The sequence below is a fragment of the Ursus americanus genome, chromosome 35 (genome assembly GCF_024610735.1).
Source record: "Ursus americanus isolate L20-20 chromosome 35, mUrsAme1.1.p, whole genome shotgun sequence".
In the NCBI taxonomy this organism is placed as follows: domain Eukaryota; kingdom Metazoa; phylum Chordata; class Mammalia; order Carnivora; family Ursidae; genus Ursus; species Ursus americanus.
Genome location: NC_142161.1, coordinates 24,974,299 through 24,999,110, shown reverse-complemented (window position 1 = coordinate 24,999,110; position 24,812 = coordinate 24,974,299). Strand labels below are relative to the sequence as shown.

Genomic DNA, 24,812 nt, shown 5'->3' with positions numbered 1-24,812 from the left:
GGCTTCTCCCCAGAGTAAATAAGATACCAATAGGGTATTAGTACATTTATTTGTGACATCAGCCATCAAACTCACCAACAAACTGTGACTCTGAAACAAGAGATGGGCCTTTAGAAAAGAGCATTAAAAGCCTGTCAAAATTCCATTAAGTACTGATTCCTCTGGGAGGGCTGCCTTCTTAGCATCCGCTCTCTGACATTGATTAGAAGCATGGGATCCAAGGGCAGCTCACTGTTAGTTAGCCCCAAGATTGCACTCTGCAGAGAGATACACAGCATCTGGCGGAATTCTGTCAGAAATTCTTTTAGAGCAGGGCCAGAAAGAAAGATTCTGTATCTTATTTCTGTGGCCAACACACTGTTAATTTCTAATCTGGTACAAAGATCTGATTAGTCAATGAACATATTTTGTTGATAAAAGTTCCAGAAAACAATTAAAATGCAAACTACTTTGTTTTGGAAACTATTGATGCTGTCTAAAAGACTTGCATCTGGCACCCTAAACATTTTAGCTTTCATCAGACTCTGCATGTCCCAGTTTTTTGGCCATCCCAGTTCATGATTATTCTCAAAATTTTTGGAAATAACCAAAAGACTAATTAGGTCATTTGTAGCTTGGCTGCAGTGCCAGGTCGAGAATCCCAGCTGGAAGTGAAGGCACTTAGGAGAGCAATCACCATGTCTAACACTGCCGCCTGGCTTTGGGGATGATTGACATTTCAAGAGCTGAACAAGCTTAACATTGAATGAAATGCATTGAGGCAGAGCTGACACTAGGAAATGAACACATTTGTTCTACAAATATTTGCCAGGCATTTGCTATGTGCTATCCATTGTTCTAGGTGCCGGAGATAGAAAGGTTAAAGTGAAATACCCCTGCCCCCCCAAAAACGTAGCCTATGGACGCAGACAAGTATGCGATTTATAAGATAGTATGACAAACGCCACAGCTGAGGCAAAAAGAAAAGAAAAAAGGTAGGGGGTTGCTAGGAAGGAGCAGCACATTTGTAGAGAAGCATGACAATGGAGAACACGGCATCTTCTGGGCAATCAAACTGTTTAGAGTATGGTGTACAAGCACCTTACCATGACTCTTAGTGCTCCGCCTCTCCCATTTTTAGCATCCTTTAGCTGTTCGCTGTTCTTGAGTTTCTCAGGCTTTGTGCAGATCCTCCAACACTTCATGCTCTTTGCCCCACACAGTTCTGCCATGACTGAGTCAATCTTATCCTTCACCGCAGCTTACATATCACCCCTGCAAAGACATATTGAAGTGATAACGTTTCCCTTACATTATTATTCTTCACCATGGCAACCTAAGGAATCCCCATATTACCAGGTATCTCACTTTGTAATTACCTCCTTTTGCATTTACTTGTTTGTTGCCAATGGAATGCAAATCTCCATCTGAAACTTGGCCATGTTGCTTTCTTTCATGCCTCTAATGTAGTAGTATTCTGATAAATTTTGAAGACTGATTTAATGATCCCAGACGAGAGTGATCTAAAGTTTTATTATGTCTGATATAGATGGCATTCTGGTTGTATAGTTTACTTAATATCATGTACATTTCATCACTCTCTAGAACAAAAACTAGCGATAGGTTCCCCGAAACTTCATCAATTTTTAATATCTACATAAGTAGAAGATAAAGTTATAAGACTTTTGGTCATTTTTAATCTCTTTTTTAGGATACCAGGTATATACCATGTAAGTGTGGTATATGACCAGAATTTCATAACAGGTGAACAGTAGAGCTCAGGTTTGAAAGCACAATACTTGTATATAGACTTTGGTCTGGCCTTAAAACTGGCTTGGTTTCTCTTCATCCCTCTTTGCTTAGTATCTCCCAGATTCATCAGATGAAAGAAAAATAAATGTGTCTCTGAAAGCCTTCCTTATTCAAAGAAGTTCTTTTTGCATTGCAGACCTTAAGGTCTTTGTAGGAGCATATCCTACAAGTTGGTGCCTAAATAAGCGGCATAGAACTATGTATTTATAAATCTCATTGTCTCATAAAAATTCAGAAGTCCTTAAGTGTGATTCAAAAACAAGTAATCAAGAAAGAAACTTTTAAGTACACACTGAGAAAAAGTGACACCGCAAATAACAGCAAAAGAGTAAAATTTGACCTACCATGCTAAGATAAAATTGAGAACATCTTAAAGAAGATAATAATCCTAATTAATTGTTAGAAATCTTCCATTAAGAAAGGATATTTACTCATATTTTTATCTGTGCTTCTATGATTCATAAAATTAGAATCTGCTTTCCATAAGCTAAAAAGAAGACATCAGGGCATGAAAATGTTATACCTATGCACTTTGATGTTCTATGACCTTATTAGAATATTCTAATTCCAAAAGGTAATTTATTTTTACTTACTTCTATTATTTATACATCATTGATTTCACTTGTCAAGATCAAGTTCACTGACAGAAATCTTTACGGGATGGCTGAGGACTTCCTGAGGAACACGACCTGAAGTGTAACCTACAATTCTAACACAGTGCCTGCAAAGAAAAGCTTGGACCTAAATGTCTACATGGCTTTTGTCAGGGACAAAATATCATAAGGCAGGTTTACAGGAGACAAGAAAATGAGTTATTGAAGCAGTAAGCCAGCCACGTCACCCTTCCTTACAGACAGTCCACGTTTTATTGTCTGTCCAAAAATCTACAGGAACAGTAACCTGAATTGGGGCTCCTGATCTATTTTCTTGTTGCACTTACTTTCTGGCTTTTTATAGTCAAATATAAGCTTTTAAATATAAGCTTTTAATTCCACTTCATGAATAATAACCTTCCAACTATTTTTTTAAGAAAAATATAATTCGCCAAAAAATATTAAGCAAGAAAGTGGTTTTTATTGGCTATTATTCCCAGTTTTTGTTTTATCATTGATTATTACATCTAAAAGACATTAAACAAATCAATTAATAATATGGTTCGGGTGGGGAGAAGAATCTCACAGTGTTTCTAAAGCCTGTATCATGAATTCATTTTTTTAATGTTTTTTTATTATATCATGTTAGTCACCATACAGTACATCCCTGGTTTCTGATGTAAAGTTCGATGATTCATTAGTTGCGTATAACACCCAGTGCACCATGCAATACGTGCCCTCCTTACTACCCATCACCAGCCTATCCCATTCCCCCACCCCCCTCCCTCCGAAGCCCGCAGTTTGTTTCTCAGAGTCCATAGCATGAATTCATTTCTATGCCACAATAAAATGTTGTGATTGACTGAATGTTTACAACTGTTAGGGGTGGAAGCTGCAGGGGCAGAGAGCAACAACTGCACAAAGGTCTTCTCTGTGAAGTCTAAATCCCACTCCTCTCCCTGACGATGAGGCAGAGTCAAACCACCTCAGTGCTTCATTTCTTGTACAGTCCCCACCCTTATCCATGGGGGATACGTTGCAAGATCTCCCAGCAGGTGCCTGAAACTGCAGATAGTACTGAACCCCATATCTACTATGCTTTCTCCCACATTCCTACGATAAAGTTTAACTTATAAATTAGGTGCAGTACAAGATTAACAACAATAGCTGGTAATAAAATAGAATAATTGTAACAATATACCGTAAGGAAAGTTATGTGAGTGTGGTCTGTCTCTCTTCAAATCTTATTGTACTGTAGTTGGGAGATGAGAAAATGCCTACGCGATGAGCTGGAATGAGGTAAATGACATGGTCATTGTGATGTCGTGTTAGTCTCTCATTTACCTTCTGACAATATGTCAGAAGGAGGATCGTCTGCTTCTGGACCCTTAGTTGCGCGGAAGTAACTGAAATGGCAGAAAGCAAAATTGTGGCTAAGAGGGATGGCCATATTCTGGGGTGATTTCACTTCTCAGCTTCCCAGACAGCAGAGTACAATCAAACACAACTATGCCGGCAAAGTTCTCTGAAGAAACAACTGACACACCTCTACCCCCTCTCACAACTGCTAGGCTTACTGGTGGGGTGTTTAGATGGTGTACCGGTGGAAAATGCAGGTACTTTCCTTTAAACCAAAGGGAGTATTTAGTACCATTATTTATGAACTATTTAATATGAATTCTTCTCTTCCCTCCACCCCAACACACATACACAGACGCACGCCATTATTTTGTGGCCCATCTCAGGATCCATGAATCAGAATTTTAACAGGTTCAGCTGACGGAATGTGACATTTATTAAGAAAATAAAAATCTGAAAATCCACAGCTCCAAGGTTTTAATAGACAATAGGCTATCTGCCCATATATTTTGAGAATCTTAAGATTCTCAAAGGTTTATTTACCACCAGACACAAAAGGAAGGCATTATCTTACTTCCCTAGTTAAGCTCTGATAATATTCTAAAAATTATATAATCAATGAAGAACTACAACAATTGAAGCTATGACAAAACCAAATTTATTATATAATCTTAATGACAGTACTACATATAGACTTTGTGAAAGTTTTCCCAAAATAGTAAGATGTTTAATCACAGCTACCAGAAATGTGAATGCTTATGTCTGTCCTATCTACTAACACCTAACAACTGATAAGTGTAGTCAGTGTTTTATTTTTTGCACATTTAAATGTGATCCTATCCTTTTATCTATCTGCTGTCCAGCATCGATGCAGTACCCCCTTTTTTTAAAAAAAGATTTTATTTATTTATTTGACAGAGAGAGAGACAGCCAGCGAGACAGGGAACACAAGCAGGGGGAGTGGGAGAGGAAGAAGCAGGCTCCCAGCGGAGGAGCCTGATGTGGGGCTCGATCCCATAACGCTGGGATCACGCCCTGAGCCGAAGGCAGACGCTTAACGACTGAGCCACCCAGGCAGCCCTTAATGCAGTACTCCTAAACAGGTAACCTTAAAATATCCTTTTAAAAATTTTAACATCACAAAGTTCATTCTATTTATGACTACATACGTTTTGAGTGGGCATAGAAAGAGCTGCTAGCAGATAGCTAAGGTTTCATAAAACACAGAGCGAGGGGCACCTGGGTGGCTCAGTCGTTAAGCATCTGCCTTCGGCTCAGGGCATGATCCCAGGGTTCTGGGATCAAGCCCCACATCGGGCTCCTCTGCTGGGAGCCTGCTTCTTCCTCTCCCACTCCCCCTGCTTGTGTTCCCTCTCTTGCTGGCTGTCTCTGTCAAATAAATAAATAAAATCTTTTTAAAAAATTGAGCTTTTTGCTCTGAATTATAAAATATTAAGTATGACAAAGATTAGCTGTGATGCATGGATTCCCACAAAGTCATGTGCTAAAGCAATTTTTTGAGAAGCTCTATTTTTTTTTTTTTTTTTGAGTGAGAGAGAGAATACATGTGTGAGTGGGGGCGAGGGTCAGAGGGAGAGGGAAAGAGAGAATTTTAAACAGGCTCTGTGAGCATGGGGCATGATCTCACGACCCTGAGATCATGACCTGAGCCAAAACCAAGAGTTGGATGGTTAACCAACTAAGCCACCCACGTGCCCCAAGAAGCTCTAAAATAGAGCAAAAACAAAAACAAAAACAAAAACGTCCAACATGAGATTATGTTTTGGCTTCAAGCCCCATAGATTATGATTTCCAATAAAGATTGTCTGTAGCCAATTTGATCAGCTCACTCCAGGCTTGGAGGATATGTTTCAGTGCCATCAACTTTGATCCCCAGATCTCATCCTCCTTTGAATATAAAGTAAATCAGACTTGCCATTGGTCCTACATTTTGTACCTTCAAAGCTACAGAACTTCAGCCCCTTTCCAGGAAACTCTCTCCTTCTAGAATCTATAGAACATTGGATTATAGACCCAATGAGTCATAGAATCATCAAAAAAGCTAGCTCCACAGAGTGGCCCTTCCTACTCTGCAGAGCCCACTCTTCTGTGTCCTTCTGTTTCCCACTTAAAAGTAACTGTTCGGGGCACCATTCAGGCTAATGTTCAGGCTGTTACTGAATTGCCCCAGACAATGGCATCATCTCTGTTGTCTAAAAAGGACAGTGAAATGTCTTCCTTACTTATTGTGCTTCTGTACAGGAGAGCCTCAAATTAATACAGAATTTAGGGACATGGCTCTTCCAGAATTTCACAGCAGCTTATCCTCATGGCATACACCTGCTTCCAGAAAGTCTAGATGAAGACTGCCTCAGGCTGTGTTGTCAAAGCTGTCTCATCATGCAGCACCTTACTCATTCCAAGGTAGAATTCTCTCTGAAAACTCACCGTCCTATTGCCCACCTCCATTCTTATGGCTCAATCTATTCACGTGATAAATCTACACATACCATTCCTATGAGGCATTTCAACTTCCATGTACATTAGGAGTAAACATACTCTGGTGTACATACAAATTCATCATCTCTTAGGAAAGAAAATATTTGTCTTTCACAAAAATTCACCTGGAAATTATTTTCATGGTACAATGCCTTAATCATGATTTTAATCATCTTCAACAACATCAATGAGAAAATCAAGCTTTCAGGCTGATACTGTTCTTTCCCCCACGGTACGAACATTTCACATATAAATCAGGATGCTCTGCTTTTTGCAACATACCATCTTATGGTACTGGGAACATATCTGGAGTAGAATGGACATTTGCAGTAAATATTTTTGGAATAAATAAATAAATAAACTCTGTCAGTGTGCTAGGTACACCATAGTAAAATACCACAGACTAAGCAACAGAAACGTATTTTCTCACAGTTCTGGAGGCTGAAAGTCCCAGATCAAGATGTCGGCATGTTTAGTTTTTCCCGGAGACCTCTCTCCTTGGATTGTAGATGGCAGCTTTCTTGCCATGTCCTCATGTGGTCTGTTCTCTGTGCACATATCACTGGTGTTCCTTTGGGTATCAAATTTTCTTCTTCTTATACCACCCATCAAATTGGATTAGGGCCTACCCTACCAGCCTCATTTTAACTTAATCACTTCTTTACAGGCCCTATCTCCAATTACACTCGTATTCTGAGATACCATAGTTAGGGCTGCAACATAACAAGTTTTAGGAGGACAGAATTCAGCCCATAACATGAACTATCAACATTTATACCACCCACTCAAAATTTATGATTATAATATTAGAAGCGAATGCTAATTTCCTTATGCATACAATTTCATGACTATCTGGTCAATAGGCAGGCCTATTCTACAAGAAATCTAAACTATTTCAACAGAGAAGGAATTCAGTAAATATCATGAATTTTAATGAGAAAAAGTAAAAAACTTAGTTCAAATGCCAATGTGTGTGCAAGAAAACCAGTTAACGTTTGTAGCAGTCCTCGAAAGAACCCTTTACAAGTATATTAAGTGAGGAATCCTGGGAGCAATTGTAACGAATGAAGAATACCAGACAAAAGGGGAAAGTGAAAACAAAACTCTAGGGGGTCTAAACCCAAGGGCAACAGTTATAGTTCAGAACTTAATTATACAGATGGGTTTTGTAAAAAAATTTTCCTGAAAGCATGGGGAAAGAGAAGCAAAATCCTGCAGTGATTAAAAGCCGCTACCAGGAACAGAACTGACCTGTGCCTGAATCCCCGACCTGCCACATCCTGGCTGTGATTTGGGCGAGTTAGTTCATCTTTCTGAAGCCAATTCTGCTTCTGTAAAATAAATAATACTGGAAATTAAGGAAAGTTAAGGAAAGGGCTTGCGCAATGGCTAGAAAACTATGATAGTCAGTGAATGACAGTGAAAAAGAAGGATATAAATTAAACAGAATGCTAAATATTCCACTATCTCATGCCAACATATGATTAGGGACATGTGGTTCATTTGGCACACAGGAAGCCCTGGTCCAGAGCCACAGTACCACAGACTGAATCATCATCATCTTCAGAAGAAGCAGCAGCAACCTTCATTATTTTTTTAATTTTTTCTTTTTTAAAGATTTTATTTATTTATTGGACAGTGACACCGCAAGAGAGGGAACACCACCAGGGGGAGTGCGAGAGGGAGAAGCAGACTCCCCGCTGAGCAGGGAGCCTGACTCCAGGCTCCATCCCAGGACCCTGGGATCATGACCTGAGCCGAAGGCAGACGCTTAACGACTGAGCCTCCCAGGCGTCCCCAGCAACAACCTTTACGTGACGTCCATGTATTGAAGATTTATTCTGTGACACAATATTCTTGAAGTTTTATATGCATGATCTAATTTAATGCTGTCTCTCCCTCCACACACACACACACACACACACACACACACACACACACACACACCCCTTACGAGGTAGTTTCCACCATGATCCACATATTATAAATGAAGGAAAGTGATTTTCCCAAGGTCATACACTTACCTATAGCTTAAGTCTTTATGACTCCAGACCCTGAACTTTGCCCCAGCATACTTACTGCAGTAATATTCAGACTGAAGCCAGAGAAGCCAACTGCAAAGTATGTTAATCAGATTATTAAAAATGTGCAGGCTTAAAATACATTAAAATTATCTTTTATTGGAAATCTGAAAAAACAAAAAGTCAAATGTTTTCTTTTGCGTCCTATTTTATAAAGAAAACATAACTGTTGGGTAGAGGAGTTGACTTTGAACATATCCTTAAATCTCAGGCCCTTTCACTGAATTGGAATGGGCCAAGGGGTGAGCCTCCTAGAGGAACTGCCTTTGCTATTCGCCTTGAATAGAACCTTTGCACTAATAGAGAGTTACTTAAAGAGAACCCATGCCCTTTCTTCTTGCCTGCCTTGGTCACTGATGTGGAAAGACAGGATGCTTGGAGCAGCATGAATGATCTTGTCAATTGTCACCATGACAGTGAAAGCCAAGAGCTTCTCAGAGTGCTGAATTCAACAACTCTCAAACAACAGGTATTAGCAGTTCTTGTTATAATTCGTAAATTAATTGTCCTTATTTTTTAAGGCATGTTTATTTTTTTTAAGATTTTATTTATTTATTTGAGAGAGGGAGAGAGAGCGAGAATGAGCGAGGTTAGAGGCAGATGGAGAGGAATAGGGAGAAGCAGATTCCCCTCTGAGTGGGGAGCCTGAGTGGGGCTTGATTCCAGGACCCTGAGATCATGACCTGAGCCGAAGGCAGGTGCTGAACTGACTGAGCTGCCCAAGCCCCCCTTTTAAGCCATATTTAATTGAGCTTTCTCTTAAAGAGAGCTAAAAACTTCCCTGAATGACCCAAGTTTGCTTCTCTGTGCAAAAATCTTAACTAATCAAATGTGAATTAACTGTGATAACTCTTTATATTGATTGATTTTTCTCTCCAGTTCACATACAAGCTTTCTATATTCCTTCCTGGGGAAAAGTAGATTATAATTTTAGAATAGAGAATATGGAGAATTGTTCTTACACAAAAACTATTTTTATATATGATTAAATTAACAAAAAAGGCCCTGGGCAAAAAATGAAAAATTTCAGCAACAATAATTTCACAGATGATGTGAAAATTTTCCATGCAGTTCTAATTATGAGTATATTGCTCACAAAACAATTGTCATTTTCCACTTTCAGATCAATATCATGCCAAAAAATAAAAAGTAAAGAATGACTCTTGCCACAATTTTAGATAGTTTTGCTAGCAAGAAATTCATTTAGTTTTGTGTATATTTCATCATCAGTAATATAAGAATTCACTCTATCTTTCTGCAAAAACTGTCACACAGTATATTCTCCGTGCAGACCCTTCAGAATTTGAAGGCCTGGTTGCCTATGAACCGTGTGTAATGCTACTGCTGATACTCTCTATGGCACTTATTATTCCTGAAACACTTTCCGAAGTTTTCAAGCTATCATCACAGAATGACTCGACACCATGGCCTCTGCACCATCATTGAAATTTCTTTTAAGGGCAATAGAAAGAACAAGAGAAAACATTCAGAAGCCAATAAGACACTTTTTCCCCTAAGAGGTTTAAAACTACCACAGATTTTCAAGCAGAACGGGCACATGCAAATACATAAGAGTAGAAATGCATCACAGATTTGAAGTGTACATCACCCACAAGCAAAATAGTTTTTTTAATGTAGGCATTTAATATACATTAGACACCCACGGGAATCTTCGTAATTTACCACTTTCAAAAAACGGTAGACTTTCTTTTTCTCTTCAAGGCTTCACAAACTATATCCATGGTATACTATAATATCCCTGAAGATAGGTAATGTGCTGTAATGCAAAATAGAATGTTATGTGTTAACCTGTCTGCAACAGAGGTTTCAGATGTTTAGGATATATTCTTTTATATCTCTTTAAATTCGACAACTCTTTATCAGGACAGATTTTCCTTTATTCTATGATTATATTTTTCCCATTACATATTCAAACATAATTTCCTTTATGTTAATGATGGCAATACTAGCTGGCAGTTCGAGCGAATTGAAGCCTGCCAATAACCATGTGAATGAGCTTGAAAGCTGATCCTTCAACCCTAGTCAAGTCTCGAGATGAATACCGATCTAGTCGGCAGCTTGACTCTAACCTCATAAGAGACCCTAAATCAGAATCTCTCAGCTAAGCTGCTGTAGGGTACTGGAACTTCAGAAGCTGTATCGCATAATAAATATATTTACTGCTAAGTTTTGAGGAATTTGTTACACAGCAATAAATAACTTCTATAGACCAAACAAGAACTATTCCCTTGGTCATACTATTGAAGAATAAATAAAAAAGGACTTGATGACTGATAATCACATTATAGCATTCACAGATTATGGTGAATGGGTATTGGTAAAAAGTGCTTACTTTAGACTTTAGGTTTGATAAGAGTCAACACATCCTTTTGCCTTTGCACAACAAAGTCCCAAGTTAACAAGGCCTTATATGTCTACTTATCCATCTAATTGGTTTTCTGCCTACCTATCTATCCTCTATTTTTCTTTCTATCCATCTATCTATCCATCAACTGATCTAGTTTTCTATCTAGATATTTGGGTCAAGTGAACCCTACCTGAATATTAGTCAAGATTATTGGGTCTAGAGAGGGAAATTTTTTTCCTGCATTACTGATTCTATCCTCAAGAGTTAAATTCTTAATGTGCTATTCATTATATAATGATAGTTCATGGTGCTAAGCGGTAAAATCATAGCATACAATCTTGGGCAAAGAAAAAAAAATTGAAGATCAATTAAAATCTGAGTAACAATGAAAACATGGCAAATATATCTAATCAACCTTACTGAGACAGTATACTATGGAATTTTTGCTAACATAGTAGGTTTCACTTTAACCAACTCATGTTTTATTAAAACTTCACCTGTTTAGATAATATAAAATGATAATTTTAAACCATTAATGTTAAAAGTGCAGACAACAAAACCCTGAAATTGTTTTTTTTTTTTTTTTTTTTTTTTTTTACTGCTAACATTAACTCTCAGTTGTGTATTGCAGCATGGCAAACCAACACAAAACTTGGCAGTTTAAGATACTAGCAATGTGTGTATTATTTCTCATGATTCTGCAACTAAGGTTGGGTATATCTGGGTTTTTAATTTTGTTTGTTTATTTTGGTCCATATAGTCATAATGTCTGCATCCATGATGGGTTTACCACTTAGGGTGGGTGCAACAGCTAGGGATTGACAAGACTTCTCTCTTTCATCATACAACCTCTCACTGTGCCTAACTTCTTCACACAATGATGGTCTCCAGCACAAGATTTTTCACAAAAGGGCTGATTTCCAAGAGGAGGCAGAAGCTGTCAATCCTCTTCAAGGCCAGATGTGAAACTGACGGTTCCTTTTTGCTGAATTCTACTGGTCAAAGCAAGCCACAAGGCCAGCCCAGATTCAAGGAGAAGGGTCACAAACTCCACCTCCTGATGTGAGGAACAGCATGGACATGCAGGGACGGAACGAATCCATGGTAACTATCTTCCAGGGATATCTACTGCAGTCCATTGGCCACACAATTCATGATCCTCCACATGCATAATGCATTCTTTGTATGTAGAGAGCACATTCTAAGACCTCCCAAACCCCAGCCCATTATGACATCGGGCTTAGATAAATTCAATCCAGTGTCTCATTATCCATGTCAGATGCAGAGACACATGAGTGCAATTCCTCAGGATCAGAGACCTGTGACGTAAGACAAGTTAGCTTTCCTCCCTACCCAACATATAGTAGTAAAACAGTATATTAGTTTCCAATGTCTTCTGTAGCAAAGTACCAGAAACTCAGCAGTTTAAAACAACATCAATATATTATCTCACCATTCTGGAGATCAGAAGTCCAAAATATGTTTCATCAGTTTCATACAATCAAGGTGTTGGGTGGCCTTCCTTCCTCCTGGAGGCTGTGAGAGAGAATCTGTCCCCTTGCCTTTTCCAGCTTTGAGAGCCACTTGCATTGATTGGCTAGAGGCCTCTTCCTGCATCTTCAAGCCAGCAATGTGACATATTCAAATCTCTCTGTCTCTCCACCCCCTTTTCTCTCTCATACCTCCCCAGAAACCCCTGCTTCCATTGTCACATTCTCTTTACTCTGACTCTGACCTTGTTGCTTCCCTTTCAGAGTTGGGCCTACCTGGTTTAATCCAGAATAATCTTCACACTTTATGATCCTTAATCGTATCTGCTAATTCCCTGTTTCCATGGAAGGGAAAATAAAGTGCCATATGTTGAATAGGATGACTCCCACTCCAGAAGGGGAAAGGAGCTGACCTGTCTCAGTCACTAGCCCATAGCAATGCTGCAATCCCCGCAGGGAATATCTCCCAAGTCTTCCCTGCTCCAGATGCAGGGTACAAGGCATGTTCCTTGACGGGGATCGACGTGTGCTCTCTGGAAATGGTTTTGCATGGTTCTCAAGTTCTTCCTGCATGTTCTTGTCCCTACCCTCTGAGATAATTTTTCCTTTTTCCATACGAAATGGTTTGTGTTTTCAACAAATAACTTTCTCAGTCTGCTTCCTGCCCACAGAACTTTCACAGACTTTCTTCCCTTTTTTCTGCCTCTATCTCTTTGAGTCTGCATTCGTGGCAATTTTACCAATACAATTCTCTTGAAAACATTGTGGATTTTCTATGAGTGTTAGTGGGTTTTATATCATTTGATCAAAAATACACTCACAGATCTTTTTGAGGCAGGATCTCTTATACTTCATTTTGTGAGATATGGGACTGTGGACTATGCTGTTAAGATTCATGACCTTCAGATGGTTAGAGATACCTTTCTCTAGATAAGAGGCTTTAATTCTAGGCACTGCCTTAAACTTGTCTGAGATTTTAACTCTCAATTTGGAACCGACTCTGAGTCCATGACTTACTAGCAGCACTTGGATTGGGTCTTTGTTCTGAGGTCATTTTGCTTTGAAAGTCTTTTGCTGTCTGGAAGAGCTGGTAATGTAACTCAGAAAATTCTTGCCTAGTGTCCTTGACTACTGAAGTATTCCTTCTTTATATCATTTTCTTCCTGTAATATGCAAGTATAGGGAGTTAAATGTGGCCAAATTAAGTTGCAAAATTCTGCCTGGAAATATATGCATCCAGACCTACAACTTCACCAGGCCCAATTTTTATTTTCCATATCATTGGAGATGACAGTCTCACCAGGTGTTTCAATAATACAAAACATAGGTTCCCTGCATCCAGCAATGCCTTCCTTTCCAATCTCCACAGTCTCTTTGCTGCCTTTCAGACCAAAACTCATGCTATATGTTTTAGGTTTTTGTCATGGTAGTATCCTACTTTTAGGTACCATTTCATCCCAGTTATCTACTACTGGATGAACAAACCCAAAACTTAGTTCATTTTTTAAAAGTGCACTTTATTATTTCTCATGATTCTTCAATCTAACCTAAGTTCAGCTGGGTATCACATGGGGTTGGATCAAAAAAAGATGGCTTCTTCATTCTCAAGCCTGGTGCCTCAACTCAAAGGATCACATAGTTTGCAACTGACCGGTCATTTTTCTCTCCCCACTTGGACTATGCACATGGCTAGCTTAGGCTTCCTAATGGTATGGTGATATCAGACTTCTCAGATGATAGTTGACTTCCAAGATTGCAGAAATTGAAGCAGCCAATATTTTTTTTTTAAAGATTTTATTTATTTATTCGACAGAGAGACAGCCAGCGAGGGAGGGAACACAAGCAGGGGGAGTGGGAGAGGAAGTAGCAGGTTCCCAGAGGAGGAGCCTGATGTGGGGCTCGATCCCAGAACGCCAGGATCACACCCTGAGCCAAAGGCAGACGCTTAACGACTGCACTACCCAGGCGCCCCTAGCCAATATTTTTTTAAAAGCTGGGTCCATGGGGTGCCTGGGTGGCGCAGTCGTTAAGCGTCTGCCTTCGGCTCAGGGCGTGATCCCGGCGTTCTGGGATCGAGCCCCACATCAGGCTCCTCCGCTATGAGCCTGCTTCTTCCTCTCCCACTCCCCCTGCTTGTGTTCCCTCTCTCGCTGGCTGTCTCTGTCTGTCAAATAAATAAATAAAATCTTTAAATAATAAAAAACCATAAATAAAAGCTAGGTCCAGAACTGACACAGTGTCACTTCCATCTCATTTGATTCCTCAACCAAATCAAAGGACAGCTTAGATTCAAGCGGAAGTAGTATATACGATTCTTTAGTTCCCATAGCTTCTAATTTGCTTAGACTTTATTTAAGAGAAATACATGTGGTGTATATACAAGACTGCAAAGAGAACTAACCCCAAAATTCAATCCACTGAGTTTTAGAGAAAGTTATATTTGTGATCGTGCTCTCTGTTTTACATTACCGATTAGTGACAATCACTTTAATTGCTGCCCACTAGTATTTTCATTTAACTAGAGTCTTGGAGAACACAGTCCACAGGTATTGAAAAGAAACCTGAGGGACACCTGGCTGGCTCAGTAGAATATGCAACTCTTGATCTAGAGGTTGTAAGTTCAAGCCCTACATTGGGGGCAAGACCTACTAAAAAAATAAATAATAAATACATCTGAGCAGTTGCTTTTCTTTTATCTTATAAGGTGATATTGTTGATTTTTTTTAAGTTAAGCAACATCTAGACACTCTTCCTATTTTATGTGAGTGTTCGTGAGAAGCAGGGACTCTGACCAATCAGATGTTTCACCTGGGAGTTTGAATCTTGAAATTGTGAACCGATGTCTCAGGATGGTAAAGATAAAGTCTCAAGTGGTAGCCATTTTGGTGACAATTCAAGGGGCAGCATGAAACGTTCAATGGTATATTGCAGTAATGTTCTAATCAAATGATTTCTGTGACAAGGCCTTAAGTGTGACCTCTGCTACCAGTCTCCACTGGTCTCAACATAATTTTTGAACTTCCTAAGTTCTTTTCCAGTTTTGCTGTACAACCCAATAATCTTCCAACTGATTTTCTGCTTGGGTTGCTAAGGATAAGTTTTCTTAGCTTGCAACCAAGAAGCCTAACTAATACACATGCATAATCACAGTTTAACTCAATTTTATGTATTAATACAAAATCAGAGTATATCCAAGATATTTCCTTCAATAGCAACACATTGTTCTCCAAATATTATTAATATGTTCTCTAACAGGTACTCTAACAGGTACCAGTAGAACCATTGCTAAACTGTGGTGAAGATTTTTTTTTACACATCTCAAAAATTGTATTTCTTTTAAAGTGTCCTTAGATGAAAAGACCTCAACAGCTATTATGAACTAGTGATCAGCAATAAGATTTTAAAAAGAAGTTAACTTTTGGCAAGTCACATAACCTCAAAAACAATAACGAGAAACCCTTGTTTATTTAGATATTCAAAATTAATTATTAAATTAGTAGAAATTTCTGGAAAGCTGAGTACTAATCCTTCCCCTTCAAAAGTCAAAATATTATTATTTTTATTATCATTATTACTTATTATTTATCTTCATTTTTATTGAAAAGTACACCAGTCAGAAATGTTTAGGTAAGTGAATTTTCACGAAATAATCACATCTTGTAACCATCATTAAAGTAAACAAGCAACTATTATAACCACACGGTAACTTTTGAGTAATCCTTGGTTACTTCCATGTGCATGATTTTTACTTCTATGGTTGTTTATTCAATTTGTTTCCTTTTCTTCTCTGCTTGACTAGTGGTGAGTGGGTGGAGGTTGCATGAATATTATAAATTCCCTATTACTGTTCAAAGATTATTTGATTCCTGATTTCGACCTGAGTCCCTAATAACTAATTGCTATTTCAGTGTCTTATCTATCGGAAACCCTGTTTCTGTACTCATCATATAGTACCAGTTGTTATTTGTAGACAGATATATGTAGTGTATGAACCTGTTGTCTTGTGGTCAGTAGAGATGACTTTCTCCTCCTTCAGGCCCACTAAAGCTGTGTGCAGTGGGTGTATTTCAGTTAGTGCTTTTAACCTTCCCCCAGCAAGTCAATAATCTCTTCAGGTTTCATGAAGTAGCTCTTTCCTCCAAGGACTTTTTTCCCTTAATTCCTAAATTTTAAATTGAGAAGAGTAGAATGTAAGTTAGAAAGCATGCTTCATAGGAAACATTCTTATTGCAATAAGTGAATAATAGAAGCTCTTATTACTATTGTGATATTTTATCTGATGCCATATTATCTCTTCTGATTATTTCCAATACTAATACATTTCATATTGGCAACAGCAGGTAAACAGTCACATGTCAAAAGTAAGAGGTGTACTAGTCACCATTTTATGCTGTCTACAAAAAAATTATATTGATTCAAAATGTATTAAAATATAACCTTAAATCATTCAGGATTATATTGCTCAATTGACTGTTTATCTAATTATTCTCTTTGGTAATCAGAACAGGTATCCTGAAACCATATTATGCAGTAATTAGTCTACACTCATGTTAATAACAAGTGTGGCTAAAGATTTTTTCATACTTTGTTATTTGACTAATAAGCCCTTACCTTAGAGATTTGAGTAGAATTTGTGCAATATCTCTGTAAAATTTTTCCAAAATAAACATATTGTGTACATAGCAGACATTTCAGTTCTTGGGGAGCTGACTAGTATCTGAGTCCTCTTTCTATTTTTTTAAGAATTCTCTATGAGTCTTGACTGGAAGTATCTATCATTGGCTATATTAATTAACTCTCAAATTCATTCAAGGCCTATTGGACTTACCTTAAGGATTTATAAAGATAGATATCTAAATATCTATCTATCTACATATTTATCTACCTACCTATATACTTTCTCCTTCTTTTTATCATTCTATACATGTTTGTTGAAGATTAACTTTATAAGTCTTTGAATTATATATTAATATCATATTATATCTGTAATTGGTCATGAAGAAGTAGTTGTGACTTCCTTCTCCCAATATTATATTTTAAATTTCCTTTCCAACCTCAGGTGGTTTTGGTGCTTTACCTAGTAAGGTACATCAAATCATCATTTCTGAAGGATCTGAGTCCATAATGGTTTTGACTTTTTGTTGTAGTCATTGCTGTCATTTTCCATTAGCATTCACCAGTGGTCATGGAAGCATTGAATGGCACCTCAGAGACTCCCTTAATGTGTGGCAGCAAACCAATTTCTCTTTAATAATTAGGATCAATCCGATCACTCCACGCAGTGATATGAGAAACCTTAAAATGTGCAGTCTTCTCTTCAAAGTGAATGGCAGTATTATGTTCCCTGGTGGAAATATTCTCTCTCTAGTAACTAAGATCTCTAGTTCAGAAGACTTCAAGGTTTTCAGGATAGGAAACAAACATTCTGTAACTGGGTTACTAGATAATAGTGAGAGGAGCACTTTCCTACCTTTGATTCTTAGAGCCATGTATTCTGTCTGTGGGGGAGACACAACCATATAATATTGCATCTAATTCAAAGTATATACTACGTCCTATGAAACTACATCACTTTAAGCTGGTGTATTACAACTGCTACTGTAAATGACTCCTCAGTAAGCCATTTCGTACTTTGCATTAGGTCAACTGTGTCTGGGTGAGAGAGTAAGTAGTCAGACCAATTAATTCCACGAGACCTTTGTAGCTCATGCTGAGAAATTAGTTTCTTGATCAGAATCAATGCTGTGTAAAAATCTCGTGACAGTGATTAAAGTATGCTGTGAGTCTGCAGATGGTGGTGTTAGAAGCACCATGGGCATTGAAGGCAAGTCAATATTCAGAATATATTTCTATTCCAGTAAAGTTAAATCTTTACCTGCTTTCTTATGGTGAGAGTGCAATGTAATCAACCTGCTTCCAAGTGGTGGATTCCCTATGTGAATGGTGCCACATAGAAAACTCAATGTTGGCCTATGTACCTGACAGATTGGGCACTCAGCAGTAGCACTATCAATGTTAACCTTGGTAAAAGGAGGCTGGTATTGTTAAAGTCCATATTTCATCCCTACTGCCATGACCTCTTTGTTCATGGGCCCATTGAGTAAGCATTGGGTTGGCTGGGGAAGAGGTTACTGATATCCATAGACTGAGTCATTTGTCTACCTTAGTATTTTGAGTGTCCTCCAAAATGTCTGCCTTTGGGTAGACATCCACAAGTAAAATAAAATATCTTCACAGTCTATGCCCATTCAGAGAAGTCCATACACACATCTCTTGACCCAAGAGCTCCTTCTCACCATTCTTCCATTCTAGTTTCTTCCAAGTTCATATTCATCCACATGACCCCTCAACAAGCATTAACAACTATTATATCAACCACGTAATCCATACTTCCGCTTATCTCTCAGTCTATCCCAAATAAAATATACTGTTTGGAATTCTGCCTAGTGGAATGTCGCACTTCACTACCGTCTTCCAGGGCCATCATTGTGGAGACTATAAATCTGAAGTATTCATTTCCAGGTGACATGAGCATATTGTCCAGAATCATCTACAAAACAGTATAAAGTTTCCTTTTTTCCTTTAAATCTATGAATCATAAAGAACTCCCCATTAGGCCAGAAACGTGGATTGAGAGAGTGGTTTGCAGTAAGAGTTGGTTTCAAATAAGTCTGAACCATCTACTCATACAACTCATTTGTATCTTTGGGATCTAACTATGCCCTGTCTCTCATACACTCTTTCCACTTGAAAATGTATTGTTTTTGTTCATGCCTAACCTTTAGTTTGATAGATCAGAAAACAGCTAGTTCATGACTGAAAACTCAGACTTCACGGTCACTTGATATCCCATGGTTAGCATTAAGTCTTTACCAAAGCCAAGTAGCAAGTCAGAAGCTATTTCTCATAAGGAGAATAATTATCTCCTAAAGGCATAGTTATGTCCCAAATCCTTAAGGCTTGTGTTGCAATTATCCTCTGAACTCTTGCCAGATTCTCCATACAGTATTCTTATTTGACACAGATAATTTGGGTATCATTGGATCTCCTGGATTATAAGGTCCAAGGAGAAAAGCAGATTGCACTGAAACCTGGACTTGTTTTCAAAGCCTTCTTTTGTGCTGAAAGAGCAAATTTGCAAGTAATTTGTATATAAGTTAAAGTAGAATACACAGATATAGTATATGTTGTTTTCAAATTCCAAACATCACGCCTCTTCTGTGTGTGTATGTCTGTGGTAGGTTGTGTGAAATAAAGTAGACTGTGTTTCACCTTGAAGGATACATCTTGTGCTCCAGACCACTGGACTTCTAGAAACTTCATTGAGGTGATAAGCTCCTGAAATTTTGTGGCATTTATCTATGACTCTTTGGCTCAGATTTGTCTTATTAAGTCATCTAAATTATCTACTACTTCCAGCTCATCTAAGCCAAACAGGATAATATCAATTTATAGAAACAATGTGATGTTTTGTGGAATGCCAAAATGATTAAGATCTTTGCAGACTATGTTATGGCCAAAAGCAAGAGAGTAGACATAACTCTGAAGTATGACCGTGAGAATGTACTATTAGTCCTGCCAAAAAAAAGAAACTGTCTAGTGGTCCTTGCAATTTTTTGTATGGAGAAAAATGGATTGGTCAGGTCAACATCTGCAAACCAAGTCCCAAAAGCGGTGTTGATTTCTGCCAGTCAAAGTACTGTATCTGTACTATTGGCTACAAAGAGAACCACCAAATTCATTTGCTAAGATCTATTCGACTTTTGCACAGGCCAAATAGTCAAGCTAAATGGGAATGTGATAAGTATCACCACTTTATATCTTTACAATCTTTGATGACAGGACAGATCTTTGCAATTCTTTCAATGATATAGTACTATTTCTGGTTTAATATCTGAATAGGAAGGGAAAGGCACAGGGACTTACTATCATTATGGCTTTTACCCATGGGTCACAAAGCTAATATAGAGAATCTGCCAGTTGCCAAGTGTATCTATTCCAATTATATATTCAAGAACTGGAAAAATTGCTATTGGATCCACACGCTAACCATGTAGGTGCCTGCTCTGAGTTAAACTTGGGCTAAGGCTTCAGGTTTCCCCTAACGACCATTCCGGTTCTACTGGCAAGCCACAGTGGTGTTTAGGGCGGAGGAGAAATTTCCTGGAGAGTGCTGTTTTCAAAGAAGCAATGAGAGTTGCTGCTATGGGATGGAGAAACTTCCCAGAAGGCGTGGACTTCTAATCCAGGAGAGCTGGTGCTGTAGTGAATAGTCCCAGGACCCTGCATAAGAATTGAGTGGCTGCCATGTTGAACAGAGAACACTAGTAAAGGAAAAGAGGTCCCTTCCTCCTCCCCTGATTTTACAATGGCCTTCCAGTGCCCTCTATTGTCAAAGTCTAACATCAAGCCAACTGGCAAAGGAGAAATGTCCAGAAGGTCCAGCTCCAGGATCACAAAGCAAGGCAAAGAAAGGTGAATATGAAGCTGAGAAGTAATAAGTAAATAACTGGCACAGATGACCAGGTTAATTGAATGAAACGTGTATGAATAGATCTCTCATAATGGATTTTATTTTATTTTTTAAGGTATTTATTTATTTGAGAGAGAGATAGTGAGAAGGAGCATGAGGTGGGGGGTGAGAAAGAAACATGCTCCCCACTGAGCAGAGATCCTGATGCAGGACTCGATCCCAGGACCCTGGGATCATGACCTGAAGTGAAGGCAGACGCTTAACTGAGTGAGCCACCTAAGTGCCCCTCTCATAATAGATTTAGAAAGAAAAAATAGTTACAGCCCAGGTAACTAATAACCCAAAGACTCCCATTACTGTAATAATCAAGTACAGAACGTAAGCGTCTGTGTGGATATCATTTGACCTCTCTCCCCTGCCAACATAGTATTTTATGAAATTTTAGATTCTTTTTGTATAACACACACGAATAAAATATCTTTTTCAATCCTTTAACTTTCAACCATTTTGTATCTTTGTATCTAAAGTGAGTCACTTGTAGACAGCCTACAATTGGGTGGCTTTTAAAAAGTCCATATCTCCTTTTAATTTGGAAAGTTGACTAGACATTTAACCTAATTACTGATAAACAAAGTCTTATTTCTGCCATTTTGCTATTTGTTTTCTATAAGCTTGATATTTTTTAATTTTTTCAATTCCTCTTTTATTGCTTTCTTTTGGCTAAATAACTTCTGGTGTACCATTTTAATTTCCTTGTCATTCTTCTTGCTGTTTTTAGTTATTTTGTTTAGCAATTGAACTGAGGATTACAACAAACATTAACAACAAAGGAATTTTTTAAAATTCACAAACGTGGAAATTAAACAATATGCTCCTAAAAACCAATGGGTCAAGAAAACCAAGAGGAAAATTAGAAAATACTTTTATATGAAAGGAAACAAAACACAATAAACCAAAACTTGTGGGATCCTTCAACACCAGTACTCAGAGGGAAATTTATAGAGGTGAATGTGTGTATTAAAAAAGAAGATCTCATGGGGCGCCTGGGTGGCGCAGTCGTTAAGCGTCTGCCTTCGGCTCAGGGCGTAATCCTGGCGTTCCGGGATCGAGCCCCACATCAGGCTCCTCCGCTGGGAGCCTGCTTCTTCCTCTCCCACTCCCCCTGCTTGTGTTCCCTCTCTTGCTGGCTGTCTCTGTCTAATAAATAAATAAATAAATAAATACATCTTAAAAAAAAAAAAAGAAGATCTTAAATTAATAACCTAATCTACTTTGAGAAATTAGAAAAATGAAAGGCAAACTAAACTCAAAATATGCAGAAGGGTCGAAATAATAAAGATTAATGAATTTACACCAAACTTTCTCAAACTCTTCCAAAAAAAATTAGAGAACACTTTCTAATTCATTCTATCAAACTGTCATTACCCTAATACCAAAGCCAAATGGAGACAAAACAAGGAAAAAAAACTACAGACCAATACCCCTTATGATGATAATCCAAAAATAATCAATAAAATGTATTTGGTGAAAACCAAATACAGCAATATATTAAAAGGACTATACATCACGACCAAGAACGATTTATCACAGGAATGCAAGGGTCATTCACATATATGAAAAATCAATCAATGTAAAAAACCGTATTAATAGAATGAAGGGCAAACCCACACGATCATCTCAATAGATGCAGAAAATGTGTTTCACAAAATCCAACATCCTATCAAACAAACTAGGGATAGTAGGCTATTGCTTTAATTGAACAAAAGGCATCCAAGAACATATTACTAACATCACACTTAACAGTGAAGAATTGAAAGTTTTCATCCTAAGAATTCAAACACACACACACACACACACACACACACACACACACACGAGCTAACAAATGAGTTCGGCCAAATGGTAGGACACAGGATCAAAATACAAAAGTCAGTTGTATAGCCACACAATTTCATTGAACAATCTGAAAATGAAATTAAGAAAACAGTTCCACTTATAACAACATCAAAAGAATAAAGTGCTTGAGAAAATAATTGACCAAGGAAGTGCAAGACTTATACATCAAAAACTATAAAATAATACTGGAAGAAATTAAAGAAAAAAGTTTGAGTGGAAAGATATCTCACGTTCCTGGATTGAAAGCTAATACTGTAAGTTTGCAGTATTCCCCCAAATTGATCTCCAGATTCAATGCAACATCTCCCAAAACCCCAATTGCTTTTTTTGAAGAAGTAAACACACTAATCCTAAAATGCATGTGAAATTTAAAGGGACACAGGGGCAGCTAAAACACACTTGAAAAAAAGAACAAAGATTCACACTTATAATTTCAAAATTTACAAAGCTACCATAACAAAAAGATGGGGGATTCTGGTACAAAGATAGATATATATAGGTAGTAGAATAGAATTGAGAGTATAGAAATAAACATATACTTATTTGGTTAATTGATTTTCAAGAAGGGTGCTAAGACCACTCAGCCTGGAAAGAATCCTCTTCAGCAAATGATGAAGAAAAACTGGATATCTACATGCAAAAGGATTAATATGGATCCCTAACACCACATATAAAAAATGAACTCAATGTAAAGAATTAAATGTAAGAGGTCAAACTAAAAATCTTAGAAGGAAACACAGGTGAAACTCTCATGACCTTGGATTAGTCAACAGATTCTTAAATATGAGACCTAAAGCACAAGCAGCAGGAGAAAAAAAAAAAAGATAAATTAGCCTTCATTAAAATTAAAAATTTGTGTATTGAAAGACACCATCAAGAAAGTGAGAGAATGAGAAAAGTGAGAGAGAAAAAAGTGAGAGAAAATATTTGTGAATCACTTATGTATTTATTATACAGAATAAAGAATTCTCACAACTCTACAAGTTCAACAACCCAGTGAAAAGGTGGGCAAAGGTTCTGAATAGACATTTCTCAATAAGCCCATGAAAATATGGTCAATAAGCCCATGGTCAATAAGCCCATGAAAATATGCTCAACATCATTAGACATCAGGAGAATTCAAATCAAAATCATAATGAGATGCCAAATTATACCCAGTAGGATAGCTACATTTTTTAAAAAAGGAAAACGACAAATGTTGGTCAGGATATGGAGAAATTGGACCTGCAAACATTGGTGACTGGAATGTAAAATGTTTCAGGTTCTGTGGAGAACATTTGGAAGAACTTTATAGCGCTTCAATGAGTTAAACATAGTTACCATAGGACACGGCAATTCCACTCCTAAGGAACTAGAAACATACATCTACACAGAGACATGTACATGGATGTCCATAAAGCATCTTTCATAATAGTCCAAAAGTGGAAACTACCAAAACATCCATCAACTGATACATTTATATTACAAAGGCGGTATAGCTATACAACTATTCGGGCATTAAAAGGAAAGGAAGTAATGGGGCACCTGGGTGGCTCAGTCGGTTAAGCATCCGACTCTTGATTTCAGCTCAGGTCACGATCTCAGGGTCCTGGAATCGAGCCCTGCATTGCACTCTGTGCTCTGTGGGGAGTCTGCTTGTCTCCCTCTCCCTCTTCCCACTCTCTTTGTCTCTATCTTTCAAATAAATAAATACATCTCTAAAAAAAATAAAGTACTGTTGCATGCTACAACATGGATAAGCCTTAAAAACATTATGCTATCTTAAAGTGAGACACAAAAGGCCACATCTTGTATGATACAATTTATATGAAATGTCCAGAATAGGCAAATCTGTAGAGAAAAGTATTAGTGATTTCCAGAGACTGGGGAGAGGAAGGAATAGGGAATGACTGCTTAATGAGTATGGGATTTCTTTTTGGGGTGATGAAAACATTTTGGAATTAGGTAACGATGATGATTGGAGAACACTGTGAACATAATAAAAACCAGTGCATTGTACGGTTTAATATTATAAATGAGATGCGAATTTTATCTCAATAAAAAAGTAAAACAAATTGATGAAGACAGTTTTTGTTATACATACAATTATAACAACTTAATCACGATAGTGTTATTTCTTCTTTACATATCCTTAATTTTAAACAGACTTTTTAAAAGCAGTTTTACATTTATAGAAAAAAAAAAGAAGACACTACAGTAGGTTCCTGTTTACCCCACACCTGGTTTCTCCTATTATTAATGTCCTACATTACTAGAATACAT

The 24,812-nt window shown here is 37.8% G+C and overlaps 1 long non-coding RNA gene across 1 annotated transcript in view; it reads right to left on the bottom strand.

Moving 5' to 3' along the window:
• Nucleotides 1-947: 947 nt before the first annotated feature.
• The window catches only part of LOC123793456 (uncharacterized), a 35,960-nt gene continuing 12,095 nt past the window's right edge, over nucleotides 948-24,812 (bottom strand). Inside the window, exons 2-3 of the long non-coding RNA XR_006779977.2 lie at nucleotides 7,494-7,573; nucleotides 948-1,254 (exon numbers count right to left, since the gene is read on the bottom strand). This is a non-coding gene — a long non-coding RNA (uncharacterized LOC123793456). The remainder of the gene's footprint in view (nucleotides 1,255-7,493; nucleotides 7,574-24,812) is intronic.